Source organism: Somniosus microcephalus, chromosome 4 (genome assembly GCF_052327205.1).
Source record: "Somniosus microcephalus isolate GS21.2 chromosome 4, FLI_Smic_1.0, whole genome shotgun sequence".
Lineage (NCBI taxonomy): Eukaryota > Metazoa > Chordata > Chondrichthyes > Squaliformes > Somniosidae > Somniosus > Somniosus microcephalus.
In genome coordinates this window covers 73,179,665-73,197,544 of record NC_140990.1, presented here as the reverse complement: position 1 = coordinate 73,197,544, position 17,880 = coordinate 73,179,665, and the positions used below count along the sequence as shown (strand labels likewise).

Here is a 17,880-nt window from a genome sequence, read left to right as displayed (position 1 = left end):
CACCCCTACTCTCCAAACCCCCCCTCACCCCAACTCCACTTTCAACCCTACTCTCCTAACCCCCTCACCCAAACTCCTCTTTTACCCCTACTCTCCAACCCCCCTCACACCAACTCCTCTTTCACCCCTACTCTCCAACCTCCTCACCCCAACTCCTCTTTCACCCCTACTCTCCAACCCCCCTCAGCCCAACTCCTCTTTCACCCCTACTCTCCAACCCCTTCACCCCAACTCCTCTTTCACCCCTACTCTCCAACCCCCCTCACAACAACTCCTCTTTCACCCCTACTCTCCAACCTCCTCACCCCAACTCCTCTTTCACCCCTACTCTCCAACCCCCCTCAGCCCAACTCCTCTTTCACCCCTACTCTCCAACCCCTTCACCCCAACTCCTCTTTCACCCCTGCTCTCCAACCCCCCTCACCCCAACTCCTCTTTCACCCCTACTCTCCAACCCCCTCACCCCAACTCTTCTTTCACCCTTACTCTCCAGCCCCTCACCCCAACTCCACTTTCAACCCTACTCTCCAAACCCCCTCACCCCAACTCCTCTTTTACCCCTACTCTCCAACCCCCCTCACACCAACTCCTCTTTCACCCCTACTCTCCAACCTCCTCACACCAACTCCTCTTTCACCCCAACTCTCCAACCCCCCTCACCCCAACTCCTCTTTCACCACGACACTCCAACCCCCCTCACCCCAACTCCTCTTTCACCCCTACTCTCCAACCCCACTCACCCCAACTCCTCTTTCACCCCTACTCTCCAACCCCCTCACCCCAACTCCTCTTTCACCCCTGCTCTCCAACCCCCCTCACCCCAACTCCTCTTTCACCCCTACTCTCCAACCCCCCTCACCCCAACTCCTCTTTCACCCATACTCTCCAAACCCCCTCCCCCAACTCCTCTTTCACCCCTACTCTCCAACCCCTCACCCCAACTCCTCTTTCACCCCTACTCTCCAACCCCCCTCACCCCAACTTCTCTTTCACCCCTACTCTCCAACCCCCCTCACCCCAACTCCTCTTTCACCCCAGCTCCTCTTTCACCCCTACTCTCCAACCCCTCTCACCCCAACCCCTCACCCTAACTCCTCTTTCACCCCTACACTCCAACCCCCCTCACCCCAACTCCTCCTTCACCCCTACTCTCCTTCCCCCTCACCCCAACTCCTATTTCACCCCTACTCTCCAACCCCTCACCCCAACTCCTCTTTCACCCCTACTCTCCAACCCCCCTCACCCCAACTCCTCCTTCACCCCTACTCTCCATCCCCCTCACCCCAACTCCTCTTTCACCCCTACTCTCCAACCCCTCACCCCAACTCCTCTTTCACCCCTACTCTCCAACCTCCCTCACCCCTGCTCTCCAACCCCCCTCACCCCAACTCCTCTTTCACTCCTACTCTCCAAACCCCCTCACCCCAACTTCTCTTTCACCCCTACTCTCCAACCCCTCACCCCAAGTCCTCTTTCACCCCTACTCTCCAACCTCCCTCACCCCAACTCCTCTTTCACCCCTACTCTCCAACCCCTCACCCCAACTCCTCTTTCACCCCCACTCTCCAACCCCCCTCACCCCAACTCCTCTTTCACCCCTACTCTCCAAACCCCCTCACCCCAACTCCTCTTTCACCCCTACTCTCCAACCTCCCTCACCCCAACTCCTCTTTCAGCCCGACTCGCCAAACCCCCTCACCGCAACTCCTCTTTCACCCCTACTCTCCAACCCCCCTCACCCCAACTCCTCTTTCACCACTACTCTCCAACCCCCCTCACCCCAACTCCTCTTTCACCCCTACTCTCCAACCCCCCTCACCCCAACTCCTCTTTCACCCCTACTCTCCAACCCCGCTCACCCCAACTCCTCTTTCACCCCTACTCTCCAACCCCCCTCACCCCAACTCCTCTTTCACCCCTAGTCTCCAACCCCCCTCACCCCAACTCCTCTTTCACCCCTACTCTCCAACCCCCCTCACCCCAACTCCTCTTTCACCCCTACTCTCCAACCCCCCTCACCCCAACTCCTCTTTCACCCCTACTCTCCAACCCACTCACCCCAACTCCTCTTTCACCCCTACTCTCCAACCACCCTCACCCCAACTCCTCTTTCTCCCCTACTCTCCAACCTCCCTCACCCCAACTCCTCTTTCACCCCTACTCTCCAAACCCCCTCACCGCAACTCCTCTTTCACCCCTACTCTCCAACACCTCTCACCCCAACTCCTCTTTCACCCCTACTCTCCAACCCCCTCACCCCAACTCCTCTTTCACCCCTACTCTCCAACCTCCCTCACCCCAACTCCTCTTTCACCCCTACTCTCCAAACCCCCTCACCGCAACTCCTCTTTCACCCCTACTCTCCAACCCCTCACCCCAACTCATCTTTCACCCCTACTCTCCAACCCCCCTCACCCCAACTTCTCTTTCACCCCTACTCTCCAACCCCCCTCACCCCAACTCCTCTTTCACCCCTACTCTCCAACCCCCTCACCCCAACTCCTCTTTCACCCCTACTCTCCAACCCCCCTCCCCCAACTCCTCTTTCACCCCTACTCTCCAACCCCCCTCACCCCAACCCCTCACCCCAACTCCTCTTTCACCCCTAGTCTCCAACTCCTTCACCCCAACTCCTCCTTCACCCCTACTCTCCATCCCCCTCACCCCAACTCCTCTTTCACCCCTACTCTCCAACCCCCCTCACCCCAGCTCCTCTTACACCCCTACTCTCCAACCCCTCACCCCAACTCCTCTTTCACCCCTACTCTCCAACCCCCCTCACCCCAACTCCTCCTTCACCCCTACTCTCCATCCCCCTCACCCCAACTCCTCTTTCACCCCTACTCTCCAACCCCTCACCCCAACTCCTCTTTCACCCCTACTCTCCAACCTCCATCACCCCAACTCCTCTTTCACCCCTACTCTCCAACCCCCTCACCCCAACTCCTCTTTCACCCCTACTCTCCAACCCCCTCCCCCAACTCCTCTTTCACCCCTACTCTCCAACCCCCCTCACCCCAACCCCTCACCCCAACTCCTCTTTCACCCCTAGTCTCCAACTCCTTCACCCCAACTCCTCCTTCACCCCTACTCTCCATCCCCCTCACCCCAACTCCTCTTTCACCCCTGCTCTCCAACCCCCCTCACCCCAACTCCTCTTTCACCCCTACTCTCCAAACCCCCTCACCCCAACTTCTCTTTCACGCCTACTCTCCAACCCCTCACCCCAACTCCTCTTTCACCCCTACTCTCCAACCCCCCTCACCCCAACTCCTCTTTCACCCCTACTCTCCCGCCCCTCTCTCATCTTCCATTGACTTCACTGGAACGTACACTGACAATTGATATCAGTCAGGATTTGAAAGGTATTTACAAATTATTTTAGAGGCTCTTTGAGTTGGGATCTTTCTTTATTCGGTCCACTCGAGGAGTGTGATAACAGACTTTCTCCTGTGAATATAGAGCTGGAATATTGGGCCGTGATATGTTTACTTGTTCATCTTGTTGACTCTAAAATTTGAGTCTTGTAGTTTCAGACACCAGATAATCAAGCTCACAACAACAGATTGTCTTTTACTGACTTTATTAACAGCACTGCAAACATACAGAGTATAGTTACCCCATCCGGAGAACACGGATAGTACAGTGGATTCAGAGCTCTCTTCTCCCCAGATCTGTTCTAACAAGCTGCGGCTACACTGGCGATATTTATATTTAACTTGTTTAGTACATTATTGATCTGGCCCTGCCCAAACCATAACCACAAGGATATCTGTCATTGTTCTGACTGTGACCACAAGGCTGTGTCACTATCACACACACAGACACAGTTTCCTTGTTTCACATCTCCATACACAGACCATCTCTTTACACATCCCCTTTCTACACAATTGCAGCCGACATGAGCAAGGACGTGAGGCTCATTAAAAGACACACTCATTTCATGACAGCAAAGGTTACACTGGGACTAATCTTCAGTTATTTTCATTACAGGCAAATTGCAGAGCGGTCCAGCAGCACATGGCACCTTAACAGAGTCTCATCGGCCTACAATATAGAGCTGGAGGATTGGGCTCTGATCTGTTTACTTGTTCATCTCTTGTTCAATACATTTGCTGAGTGCATTTAAATTGAAAACCAGGTTCTGAGGCGTGATGCTCTATTCACACATCGAAGGTGAGAGAGATGCTGTGGGACACACACTAAGTCCAGTAGCTGAAAGTGATTAACAGACTGGGTTTTGTGTTTAAACATAGAAACATAGAAACATAGAAGATAGGAGCAGGAGTAGGCCATTCGGCCCCTCGAGCCTGCTCTGCCATTGAATGAGATCATGGCTGATCATCCAAATTCAGTACCCTGTCCCTGCCTTCTCTCCATATCCCTTGATCCCTTTAGCCTTAAGAAATATATCCAACTCCTTCTTGAATATATTTAATGAACTGACCTCTACTGCCTTCTTTGGCACAGAGTTCCACAGGTTCACCACTCCCTGGGTGAAGAAATTCCTCCTCATCTCTGTCCTAAATGGCTTACCCCTTATCCTTAGACTGTGACCCCTGGCTCTGGACTCCCCGGCCATCGGAAACATCCTTCCTGCATCTAGTCTGTCTAGTCCTGTTAGAATTTTATAAGTTTTGATGAGATCCCCTCTCATTCTTCTAAACTCCAGCGAGTACAAGCCCAATCGACCCAATCTCTCCTCATACATCATTCCTGCCATCCCATGTATCAGCCTGGTGAATCTTCGCTGCACTCCTTCCATGGCAAGAACATCCTTCCTCACATAAGGCGACCAAAACTGCACACAGTACTCAAGGTGTGGTCTCACCAAGGCCCTGTACAGCTGCAGCAAGACATCCTTGTTCCTGTACTCAAACCCTCTCGCTACGAAGGCCAACATACCATTTGCCTTCTTAACCGCCAGCTGCACCTGCATGCTTACCTTCAGCGACTGGTGCACAAGGACGCCCAGGTCTCGTTGCAGTTCCCCGTCTCCCAATCTATTGCCATTCAGATAATAATCTGCCTTCCTGTTTTTGACACCAAAGTGGATAACCTCGCATTTATCCACGTTATATTGCATCTGCCATGCTTCTGCCCAATCACCCAACCTGTCCAAATCATACAGGAGTTTCTCAGCATCCTCCTCACAGCACACACGCCCACCCAGCTTTGTGTCCTCTGCAAACTTGGAGATATTACATCTAGTTCCCTCGTCCAGATCATTAATATATATTGTGAATAGCTGGGGTCCAAGGACCGATCCCTGCGGTACCCCACAATCACTGCCTGCCAATCGGAAAAAGAGCCGTTTGTTCGAACTCTTTGCTTTCTGTTTGCCAACCAGTTCTCTATCCAAGTCAATACCTTGCCCCCAATCCCATGTGCCTTTATTTTACACGCTAATCTCTTATGCGGGATCTTATTGAAAGCCTTTTGAAAATCTAAATACACCGCATCCACTGGTTCTCCCTTATCTATTTTACCAGTTAAATCCTCTGGTGATCCCGGGCATGATTCCGATACCTTCCCTGGATACCAAGGCTAGGAGAGGCACTCTGGAAGGTATGGGGAGCTGGGACTTGTCCATGAGAGTAACTGGAGGTATGAGAACTGAAATAATCTAGAATTAGAAAGGAGAAAAGGCCCAAAAAATGGAGCAGTCAGTAACAGGACATCAATTAGTCTCCTCTTAGCTTGGAGAAATCAAATACTCAACACACTGTGTGTTTAATACAAAGCTGATTTATTTGACAGGTATCAAAATATTAAAATCCAACCTAGTTATAGGGGTGATTAACATCAGCAGAAACAAACCCCAACTGTCACAATGAACATGGTTCAGTCCTGGATGTAATTAACAGCAGCAATAACAGCAGAATCCAACCCCTGCAGTCACTTGTGAACTCGCTGGTGTTTCAGCAGGTTAGATGACTGAGTGAATCCCTTCCCACACACAGAGCAGGGAAATGGCCTCTCCCCAATGTGAATATGTCGGTGTGTCAGAAGGTGGGATGAACGAGTGAATCCCTTCCCACACGTGGAGCAGGTGAACGGCCTCTCCCCAGTGTGTGCGTTGGTGTTTCAGCAGATCTCTTCTGCTTTTAAAGCTCTGCTCACAGTCAGCACAATTAAATGGTCTCTTATCAGTGTGAACAAGTTGATGTACAGTGAGGGTGGATGACAGAGTGAATCCCTTCCCACACACGGAGCAGGTGAACGCCCTCTCCCCGGTGTGAACACGCCGATGTTTTTCCAGCTCTGACGGTTAATTGAATCGCTTCCCACAGTCCCCACATTTCCATGGTTTCTCTGTGGTGCGGGTGTCCTTGTGTCTCTCCAGGTTGGATGATTAGTTGAAGCCTTGACAACACTCAGAACACGTGTACGGTTTCTCCCCGCTGTGAATGGTGCGATGTTTTTTCAGGCTGTGCAACTGGTTAAAGCTCTTTCCACAGTCAGTGCACTGGAACACTCTCACTCGGGTCTGTGTGTCTCGGTGCTTTTCCAGTCACACTGATATTTGAAATTTTTCCCCACAAACAGAACAGACAAACATTTCTCCTTCCACATTCAAAGGCCGATAATGTTCAGGTCCTGATGAATTGAGTGACTCTGTCAAATCTTGAAGGGGTTTGAGTTCCCCGTGTGCAAATCCTCCTCTTCTAATACCCTGTAAAAGGAGTTTACAAAAGTCATCACTGTAAGTACAGGATAGAAATAAAGAAGTCAATTCTAGTTTCTATGGAACATTCTTTCCTCTCTTGTTCCCCAAAAGCTATAAATCCCCATCCCACACATTCTCACTCCTCCCTGTGCTGAAATCCAAACCCATCGCATCATCTCCAACATTTTTTCCTCTGCACCCATTTTTCTTCCTCCTCTGAAGGTGCTGACTCTAGCTGGGTTCAGTTCTACACTCACTGGTTCCCCTCCCCTGAAGGTGATGACTCTGGCTGGGTTCAGTTCTACACTCACTGGTTCCCCTCCCTCTCCTCCATTGAAGGTGCTGACTCTGGCTGGGTTCAGTTCTACACTCACAGGTTCCCCTCTCTCTCCTCCCCCGAAAGTGCTGACTCTGACTGGGTTCAGTTCCACACTCACTGGTTCCTCTCCCTCTCCTCCCCTGAAGGTGCTGGCTCTGGCTGGGTTCAGTTGTACACTCACTGGTTCCCCACCTTATGAATTGATTCGGGCACTTTGTTAAACACACACACAGCAGACACACATTAATCTAATGGGAGATCACTTACGCAGGAGCAGCCAGCGGTGTGGAGCCTCCTGAGAGTCCGGCCCCTTTCCAGCCAGTATTTACAGGAACTGGGTCATGGAAGAGTCTAATTGAAATTAGTGTTATTTATTCACACAAACCAAGCCCCAAAATAAAGAATAAATTGTCCTTTATTTACAGACGCTCCCTGACCAGTCACCATTTCTGCTTCATTTACAGACGCTCCCTGCCCAGTCACCATTTCTCCTCCATTTACAGACGCTCCCTGATCAGTCTCCATTTACAGATGCTCCCTGACCAGTCACCATTTCTCCTCCATTTCCAGACCCTCCCTGACCAGTCATCATTTCTCCTCCATTTACAGATGCTCCCTGACTTCCTGTCTGTCCTGGAGTTTGGCGCGGGGTCCCTTTGCTGAGCAAATCGGGAGAAACCGGGAAGCTGCGTGCGGATACTTTTGAGTGTTTTAATAATGGGGCCTGGGGCCACACTCGGGGTGTGAGCAGCCCTCGTCCCCCCGGGGTTCATGAACCCGCTCCCTGAGCTCGGGGTGTGAGCGGCCCGCGTCCCCCCGGGGTTCATGAACCCGCTCCCTGAGCTCTCTCACCTGATGTGTCAGCGGCTGCTGCCAAGGTCTGCGCATGCTCAGCTCGCACTGCCCGGGTGATTGACGGGAGCTTCTGCCCAATAGGGAGCGAGCAAGGCGGCGACGGGTCCTCCAACCAATCGGGGAGCCCGAGGGGTGGGACTAGCGCCGGCTGATTGTCTGATCCGCAGGGCAGCGAGTTTCTCCAGTCCCTTGTTCAGGGCCCGGGGCCAGGGGAGGCTGTGGGCCTTTATTCCCCTTATTGGACACAAGGCTCTTTGTCGCACAACACACTGGCTCAGCTTTTAATAGAGACTTTTAAAATTCATCAATAAAAGCAGATAAACTTCGTGGAACAAAATATTTAATATTTGGGAGTAAAAATACTGTTATTTTCCTTCTGGAGAATTTGTTAGTTTCAGACAATAACAACAACTTGTATTTATATAACATCTTTAATGTAGTAAAATGTCTCAACGCGCTTCAAGGGAACATTATAAAACAAAATTTGACATCAGGTACAAACCAAGCATATTCCCATAAGGAGGAAAGATGGGGCATCCAAAGCTCGAGCTCCCTGGATGACAAAGGATGTAGAGGTTAGAATAAAACAGAAAAAGGAGGTTTACGACAAATGTCAGGTACAGAATACGGCGGTCAAAAACCAGGAGAACAAAGAGAGTGCAGGGGAAATTGAAAAAGGATATATGAAAAAAGGACTGCATTTATATAGCGCCTTTCACGACCACTGGACATCCCAAAGTCACAGTTGTAATGTGGGAAACACAGCAGCCAATTTGCGCTCAGCAAGCTCCCACAAACAGCAATGTGATTATAACCAGGTAATGTTTTTGTTATGTTGGTTGAGGGATAAATATTGGCCAGGACACCGGGGATAACTCCCCTACTCTTCTTCAAAATAGTGCCATGGGATCTTTCACATCCACCTGAGAGAGCAGACGGGGCCTCAGTTTAAAGTCTCATCAGAAAGACAACACCTTCCAACAGTGCAGCACTCCCTCAGCACTGCACTGGAGTGTCAGCCTAGGTTTATGTACTCAAGGCCCTGGAGTGGGACTAGAACCCACAACCTTCTGACTCAGAGGCGAGTGTGCTACCCACCGAGCCACAGGGGAGAGAATACAAGAACAGATTAGTGGGTAATGTAAAAGGGAACCCAAAAATCTTTTGTAAACGTATGAAAAGTAAAAGGATAGTTAAAGGAATGGTGGGGCCGATTAGGGACCAAATAGGAGCTCATCATACGGAGGCAGAGGGCGTGGCTGAGGTACTGAATGAGTACTTAGCATCTGTCTTCACAAAAGAAGAGAATGAAGTTAATGTCGCAGTAGAGGAGGGGGGAGTAGAGAAATTGGATAAAAATGGATAGAAAGGAGGTGCTAAATAGGTTGTCATCACTCAAAGTTAACAAGTATCCCGGTCCAGATGGGATGCATTCTAGATTGCTGAGGGAAGCTCGGGTGGAGATAGCAGACACTCCGACCACAATCTTTCAATCTCCCTCAGATATGTGAGAGTGGTGCCAGAAGACTGGAGGATTGCAAATGTTACACCCCTGTTTAAAAAAGGGGAGAGGGATAAACCTGGTAACTACAGGCCAATCAGTCTAATGTCAGTGGTGGGTGAACGACCAGAGACCATTGTCAAGGACAAAATTAATTCTCACTTGGAGAAGCATGGGTCAATAAGGGGCAGCCAGTATGGATTTGTTAAAGATAAATCGTGTCTGACTAACCTGATTGAGTTCTTTGATGAAGTAACAGAGGGTTGATGAAGGTAGTGCAGTAGATGTTGTATATATGGACTTTTAAAAGGCATTTGATAAAGTACCACATAAGAGACTTACTCAGAAAATAGAAGCACAGGGAATTAAAGGGCTGATGGTAATTTGGGTATATAATTGGCTAAGGGAGAGGAGACAGTGAGTAGTGCTGAGGGATGTTTTTCTGACTGGAGGGAAGTATGCAGTGGGTTCCCCCAGGGGTCGGGATTAGGACCATTGCTTTTCTCTTGTTATATATAACTGACCTGGACTTGGGTATAGGTGTACCAGTTTGAAGTTTACAGATGATACAAAACTTGGCAACGTAGTAAATAGTGAGCATAGTAGTAGCAGACTTCAGGAGGACAGAGACAGACTGTGAAATGAGCAGACACAAGGCAGATGAAATTAAATGAGGATAAGTGTGAAGTGATGCACTTTGGGAGAAACAACAGGGAGAGGCCGTATAATCTAAATGGGACTATTTTGAGGGGGTGCAAGAGCAGAGGGACCTGGGGGTCCATAATCACAAATCTTTGAAAGTGCCACGGCAAGTTGGTGAGGCGGTTCAGAAAGCGTACGGGATACTTGGCTTTGTAAATAGGGCCATTGAATACAAAAACAAGGAAGTTACACTAAACCTTTACAAATCACTAGTTAGGAACATAGGACAGGAGGAGGCCATTCAGCCCCTCGAGCCTGTTCCACCATTCAATGAGATCATGGCTGATCTGTGATCTAACTCCATACACCCGCCTTTGGCCCATATCCCTTAATACCTTTGGGTAACAAAAACCTATCAATCTCAGATTTAAAATTAACAATTGATCTCGCATCAGTTGCTGTTTGCGGAAGAGTTCCAAACTTCTACCACCCTTTGTGTGTAGAAGTGTTTCCTAATTTCACTCCTGAAAGGTCTGGCTCTAATTTTTAGACTATGTCCCCAGTCCTAGAATCCCCAACCAGCGGAAATAGTTTCTCTCTATCTACCCTATCTGTTCCCCTTAATATCCTGAAAACTTCGATCAGATCACCCCTTAACCTTCTAAATTCCAGGGAATACAACCCTAATTTATATAATCTCTCCTCGTAACTTAACCCTTGGAGTCTGGGTATCATTCTGGTAAACCTACGCTGCACTCCCTCCAAGGCCAATATATCCTTCCTAAGGTGTGGTGCCCAGAACTGCTCACAGTACTCCAGGTGTGGTCTAACCAGGGTTTTGCACAGCTGCAGGGTTTTGGCCTCAGCTGGAGTCTTGTGTACAGTTCTGGGCACCACACTTTAGGAAGGATGTCAAGGCCTTGGAGAGGGTGCAGAGGAGGTTGACCAGGATGGTACCAGGGATGAGGGACTTCAGTTATGTGGAGAGATTGGAGAAGCTGGGATTGTTCCCCTTAGAGCAGAGAAGGTGAAGAGGAGACCTAATAGAGGTGTTCAAAATGATGAGGGGTTTTGATCGAGCAAGTAGGGAGAAACTGTTCACTCTGACAAGTGGGTCGGTAACCAAAGGTCACAGATTTAAAATAGTTGCTAAAAGAACTAGAGGGGAAATGGGGAGAATTGTTTTCACACAGAGGGTTGTTAAGATCTGGAACGCACCATCTGAAAGGATGCTGGAATCAGGATCCACAGGAACTTTCAAACGGTAATTGGACATGTTCTTGAAGAGGACTAGTTTGCAGAGTTCTGGGGATAAAGCTGGGGTTTGGGACTAAATTGGACAGCTCTTTCAAAGAGCCGGCACAGACACGATGGGCCGAATCACCACCTTCTGTGCTGTTAGATTCTATGATCAGTGTGAACACGCTGGTGTCCCTTAAGGATCTTAGAGCTTATAAAGCTCTTCCCACAGTCAGAACATTTAAAGGGTCTCTCGTCAGTGTGAACAAGCTGGTGTACCAGCAGGGCGGATGAATGAGCGAATCCCTCCCCACACACGGAGCAGGTGAACGGCCTCTCACCAGTGTGAACTCGCTGGTGTACCAGCAGGTTGGAGGACCGAGCGAATCCCTCCCCACACACGGAGCAGGTGAACGGTCTCTCCCCAGTGTGAACTCGCTGGTGTATCAGCAGGGTGGAGGACCGAGCGAATCCCTTCCCACACTCGGAGCAGGTGAACAGCCACTCCCCAGTGTGTAATTGTTGGTGTCCCTTCAACTCCCCGGAGCTTTTGAAGCTCTTCCCACAGTCAGAACATTTAAAGGGTCTCTCGTCAGTGTGAACTCGCTGGTGTGTCTGCAGTTTGGATGACTCAGTAAATCCCTTCCCACATTCAGAGCAGATGAACATCCTCTCCCCAGTGTGGAGGCGCTGGTGTTGCTTGAGCTCCCGCGGGCTTTTAAAACTCTTCCCACACTCAGAACATTTAAAGGGGTTCTCATCATTGTGAACAAGCTGGTGTCCCTTCACATGCTGGACGCTTTTAAAGCTCTTCCCACAGTCAGGACAGTTAAACGGCCTCTCATCAGTGTGAACAAGCTGGTGTTGCTTCAGATACCGGAGGCTTTTAAAGCTCTTCCCACAGTTAGGACACTGAAATGGTCTCTCATCAGTGTGAACTCGCTGGTGTCCCTTCAGATCCCCGGGGCTTTTAAAGCTCTTCCCACAGTTAGGACACTGAAATGGTCTCTCATCAGTGTGAACAAACTGGTGTTCCTTCAGGTCCCGGGGGCTTTTAAAGCTCTTCCCACAGTTAGGACACTGAAATGGTCTCTCATCAGTGTGAACTCGCTGGTGTCCCTTCAGTTCCCCAGGGCTTTTAAAGCTCTTCCCACAGTTAGGACACTGAAATGGCCTCTCATCAGTGTGAACAAGCTGGTGTCCCTTCAGTTCCCCGGGGCTTTTAAAGCTCTTCCCACAGTCAGAACATTGAAATGGTCTCTCATCAGTGTGAATTCGCTGGTGTTGCTTGAGCTCCCTGGGGCTTTTAAAGCTCTTCCCACAGTCAGAACACTGAAATGGTCTCTCATCAGTGTGAACTCGCTGGTGTTCCTTCAGATCCCAGGGGCTTTTAAAGCTCTTCCCACAGTCAGAACACTGAAATGGTCTCTCCTCGGTGTGAACTTGCTGGTGTCGCTTCAGATCCCAGAGGCTTTTAAAGCTCTTCCCACAGTCAGAACACTGAAATGGTCTCTCATCAGTGTGAACTCGCTGGTGTTCCTTCAGTTCCCCGGGGCTTTTAAAGCTCTTCCCACAGTCAGAACACTGAAATGGTCTCTCGTCAGTGTGAACCTGCTGGTGTGTTTGCAGGTGGGATGAATAAACAAATCCCTTTCCACACACGGAGCAGGTGAACGGACTGTCCCTGGTGCGACTGCACCGTTGAACTTCTATTGCAGACGGGGAACTGAATCCCTTCCCGCCGTCCCCACCTTTACCCGGTTTCTCCCCGGTGTGACGGTGCACGTGTCTCGCCATGTCAGGCAATCGGCTGAATCCGTGTCCACACACCGGACACGCGTGCGGTTTGTCATCGCTGCGATCGCTGCTTTCTCCTTCCATGTGCAAACGCCGATGATATTCAGGTCCTGATGAATCGAGCGACTCTGTCAGATCTTGACGTGATGTTTGGTCTGGGCTTCCCGCCTGTAACTGCTCCACTTCTATAACCCTGTAAATTGAGATCAGAAAAGGATCAGAGGCAAACTGTTGTTTAATTTTCCCCTTTCCGAACCCAGGGGCAGTGAAGCTGATTTTCAGGCTCCAGCTGCTGCACAGGTTGGTTGAAAGGATCAGCAGTAATGGCGGCTGCAATAACCACAAGCCCCCGCGCTCCAGAAAGCGCTCTGTTGACTCCGAGTCCCGTGCATGTGCTCATGGCCCCCGCGCTCTCCCTCCTGCTCCACAATCGCCTGTCCCAATCAGTCCGCAACGCGCATACTCAGCGCACAAAACCCCACGGTTGGAACATCGGGCGCGCATGCAGAGCCGCAACATCTGGTACGCGTGCGCGGCTCAGGTGGGGGCGAGTCGGTGTTTCACCTCAGCCGCCAGGGAGGTGCGCATGCGCAGGACGACCCAACATTCTTCCTGTCAGCAATCACTTCCTCATTTCTTTAATAAAAACAGAAAATGCTGGAAATACTCAGGAGGTCAGGCAGCATCTGTGGAGAGAGAAACAGAGTTAACGTTTCAGGTCAATGACCTTTCGTCAGAACTGCTTGTTCTTTAGTGTCAGCCAGTGACTCAGTGGGTAGCACTCTTGCCTCTGAGTCAGAAAGTTGTGGGTTCAAGTCCCACTTCAGAGACTTGAGCACAAAAATCCAGGCTGGCACTTCAGTGCAGTGCTGAGGGAGTGCTGCACTGTCGGAGGTGTTGTTTTTTGGATGAGACATTAAACTGAGGCCCTGTCTTATCTCTCAGGTAGATGTAAAAGATCCCATGGCACTATTTCGAGAAAGATAGGCTTGCATTTATACAGTGCTTTCATGACCAGCAGATGTCTTGAAATGCTTTACAGCCAATGAAGTACTTTTGGAGTGTAGTCACTGTTGTAATGTGGGAAAGAGCAGGGGAATTATTCCCAGTCTCCTAGCCAATGTGTATCCCTCAATTAATATAACAAAAAGATAGATTATCTGGTCATTATCACATTGCTGTTTGTGGGAGCTTGCTGTGCGATTATTGACTTCCGTGTTTCCTACATTACAACAGTGACAACATTTCAAAAGTACTTCATTGACTGTAAAGCGCTTTGGGACGTCCAGTGGTGGTGAAAGGCGCTATATAAATGCAAATCTTTCTTTCTTCACTGGCCTCACCAGCGACCTCTTCTGGCTGTTGGTTGATTGACAGCCGAGAGTCCACGCATGCGTACGCGGGACGACGGTTTGGGCCAAGTCCGGCACAGTGATAGCAAAATACTGCAGATGCTGGAAATCCAAAATAACAACAGAAAATGCTGGAAAAACTCAGCAGGTCAGGCAACATCCGTGGAGAGAAATTAGAGTGACGTTTCGGGTGAACCCTTTTTCATACTGGAAAGGAAACAAAATAGATCGAAGGCAGGGCTGCGATAGGCAAAAGAAGTAAAAGAGACATCAAGAGGTATTCAAAACCAGACGAGATGGTAATAGGACAGTGGAGACAAAAGATGGGAAGATTAGGTGTGAGGTGTACTGGCAGGACGAGACACAGCTGCCGTGTGAGAGAGAGAAAAGAAAGGAAAGGGGGGGGGAAAGGAAGATCCAAAACAAAGGGGTGGAAAAAAAAAGTAAAATTATAAGTAAAAATGTAATAGGGGCCGAAGTTATGATCTGAAATTGTTGAACTCGATATTGAGTCTGTGATGGCAGGAATGACGTCCGCGCATGCTCAGCTCACCTTCTGTTGTTCAGGTTAAAGGTCAAGCCCTGCCCCTCACACACTCCGATTGGTTGGAGGACCTGCCGCCTGCTCGGTCCTCCAGCCCCGCCCCACTCTTCCTATTGGTCCAGAGCTCCCGTCAATCAACCGGGTAGTGTGAGCTGAGCAGCTGCAGACCTTGGCAGCAGCCGCTGACGCATCAGGTGAGAGAGCTCAGGGAGCGGGTTCATGAACCCTGGGGGGACTCTGGCCGCTCACACCCCGAGCTCAGGGAGCGGGTTCATGAACCCCGGGGGGACTCTGGCCGCTCACACCCCGAGCTCAGGGAGCGGGTTCATGAACCCCGGGGGGACGCGGGCCACTCACACCCCGAGCTCAGGGAGCAGGTTCATGAACCCCGGGGGGACGCGGGCCGCTCACACCCCGAGCTCAGGGAGCGGGTTCATGAACCCCGGGGGGACGCGGGCCGCTCACACCCCGAGCTCAGGGAGCAGGTTCATGAACCCCGGGGGGACGCGGGCCACTCACACCCCGAGCTCAGGGAGCGGGTTCATGAACCCCGGGGGGACGCGGGCTGCACACATAGAAACATAGAAGATAGGAGCAGGCGTAGGCCATTCGGCCCCTCGAGCCTGCTCCGCCATTCAATGAGATCATGGCTGATCATCCAAATTCCGTACCCTGTCCCTGCCATCTCTCCATATCCCTTGATCCCTTTAGCCTTAAGAAATATATCCAACTCCTTCTTGAATATATTTAATGAATTGGCCTCCACTGCCTTCTGTGGTAGAGAATTCCACAGGTTCACCACTCTCTGGGTGAAGAAATTCCTCCTCATCTCTGTCCTAAATGGCTTACCCCTTATCCTTAGACTGTGACCCCTGGCTCTGGACTCCCCGACCATCCTTCCAGCATCTAGACCCTGGGACTGTATATGGGGGTTCTAACCCTGGGACTGTACATGGGGATTCTAACCCAGGGACTGCACATGGGGATTCTAACCCTGGGACTGTACATGGGGATTCTAACCCTGGGACTATACATGGGGATTCCAACCCTGGGACTGTACATGGGGATTCTAACCCTGGGACTGTACATGGGGATTCTAACCCTGGGACTGTACATGGGGATTCTAACCCTGGGACTGTACATGGGGATTCTAACCCTGGGACTGTACATGGGGATTCTAACCCTGGGACTGTACATGGGGATTCTAACCCTGGGACTGTACATGGAGGGCCCAGCTCTGGGGCTCTTCTGTTATATTTGTGTGGGATGCAAACCGTAAGCTCGGCACTTACTAGCGCCTTTAGGACAGATGGGGAGAAATCCGATGTGTGGAGAGTGAGATAAACGAAGCAATGTGGATATATATTAACGATTTGGAGGAGGGGACCGAGTGTAACATATCAAAGTTTGCAGATGATACTAAGATGGGGGGGAAAGTAGTGAGTGAGGAGGACATAAAAAACCTTCAAGGGGACATAGACAGGCTAAGTAAGTGGGCAGAGATTTGGCAGATGGAATACAATACTGGAAAGTGTGAGGTTATGCACTTTGGCAGGAAAAATCGTAGAGCAAGTTATTATCTTAATGGCAAGAAACTGGAAAGTACTGAAGTACAAAGGGATCTGGGGGTCCTGGTGCATGAAACTCAAAAGGTTAGTATGCAGGTGTAGCAAGTGATTAAGAAGGCCAATGGAATGTTGGCTTTCATTGCTAGGGGGATAGAATATAAAAATAGGGAGGTATTGCTTCAGTTGTACAAGGTATTGGTGAGACCGCACCTGGAATACTGCGTACAGTTTTGGTGTCCATACTTAAGAAAGGACATACTTGCTCTCGAGTCAGTACAAAGAAGGTTCACTCGGTTAATCTCGGGGATGAGGGGATGGACATATGAGGAGAGGTTGAGTAGATTGGGACTCTACTCATTGGAGTTCAGAAGAATGAGGGGCGATCTTATTGAAACATATAAGATTGTGAAGGGGTTGGATCGGGTGGATGCAGGGAAGATGTTCCCGATGATGGGTGAAACTAGAACTAGGGGGCATAGTCTTAGAATAAGGGGCTGCTCTTTCAAAACTGAGATGAGGAGGAACTACTTCACTCAGAGGGTGGTAGGTCCATGGAATATGCTGCCCCAAAAAACTGTAGAAGCTACATCATTACATAAATTTAAAACAGAAATAGACAGTTTCCAAGAAGTAAAGGGAATTAAGGGTTACGGGGAGCGGGCAGGAATTTGGACAGGAGTCTAGGTTCGGATCGGTCATGGCCCTGTGGTTAGCGGAGCGGGCCCAGGGGCCGTGTAGCCTGATCCTGCTCCTATTTCGTGTGTCTAATTCTGTTAGATGCAGTAGATGGTTCTGTGATAGTGGATTGGCAGTTAGGATCAGATCAGCCATGATCTTATTGAATGGCGGAGGAGGCTCGAGGGGCCGATTGGCCTACTCCTGCTCCTATTTCTTATGTGCTTCTTGGGAGGGCACTAGGACCGAGTTGGGAACAGACCCTGAAGCCACGCCCCTCTTTGTTCCTGTACCAAGATGGCCGCGCGTACGCTGTGCTACTTCCTGAATCATGTGGGCTCGAAACTGAACATTCCCGCCTTCCTGCAGAAAGATGGCGGCCGTCAACCAAGGCCTTTTACCGGGAGAAAGCCCCGAATCTGCAACCGGGGAACTTTACGTTATTCGACAGCAAAATACTGCGGATGCTGGAAATCTGAAGTAACAACAGAAAAAGCTGGAAATCTGAAGTAACAACAGAAAAAGCTGGAAATCTGAAGTAACAACAGAAAAAGCTGGAAACCCTCAGCAGGCCAGGCAACATCCGTGGAGAGAGAAACAGAGTTAATGTTTCGGGTCGAAACCCTTCTTCAGAACTTCTACTGAGTTTTTCCAGCTTTTTCTGTTGTTATTTCCACTTTACGATATTGTTCGGAGCTTGCGGCCTCCACGCCCACCC

At 50.1% G+C, this 17,880-nt stretch overlaps 1 long non-coding RNA gene and 1 pseudogene across 1 annotated transcript; both read right to left on the bottom strand.

Moving 5' to 3' along the window:
• Positions 1-13,225, bottom strand: part of LOC147119217 (uncharacterized) — a 69,968-nt pseudogene extending 56,743 nt beyond the window's left edge.
• LOC147119218 (uncharacterized) lies at positions 5,733-7,833 on the bottom strand. The gene is made up of 2 exons (XR_015078004.1): positions 7,257-7,833; positions 5,733-6,676 (listed from the first exon to the last, which is right to left on the bottom strand). It is a non-coding gene; the product is annotated as an uncharacterized LOC147119218 (long non-coding RNA).
• Positions 13,226-17,880: the final 4,655 nt, after the last annotated feature.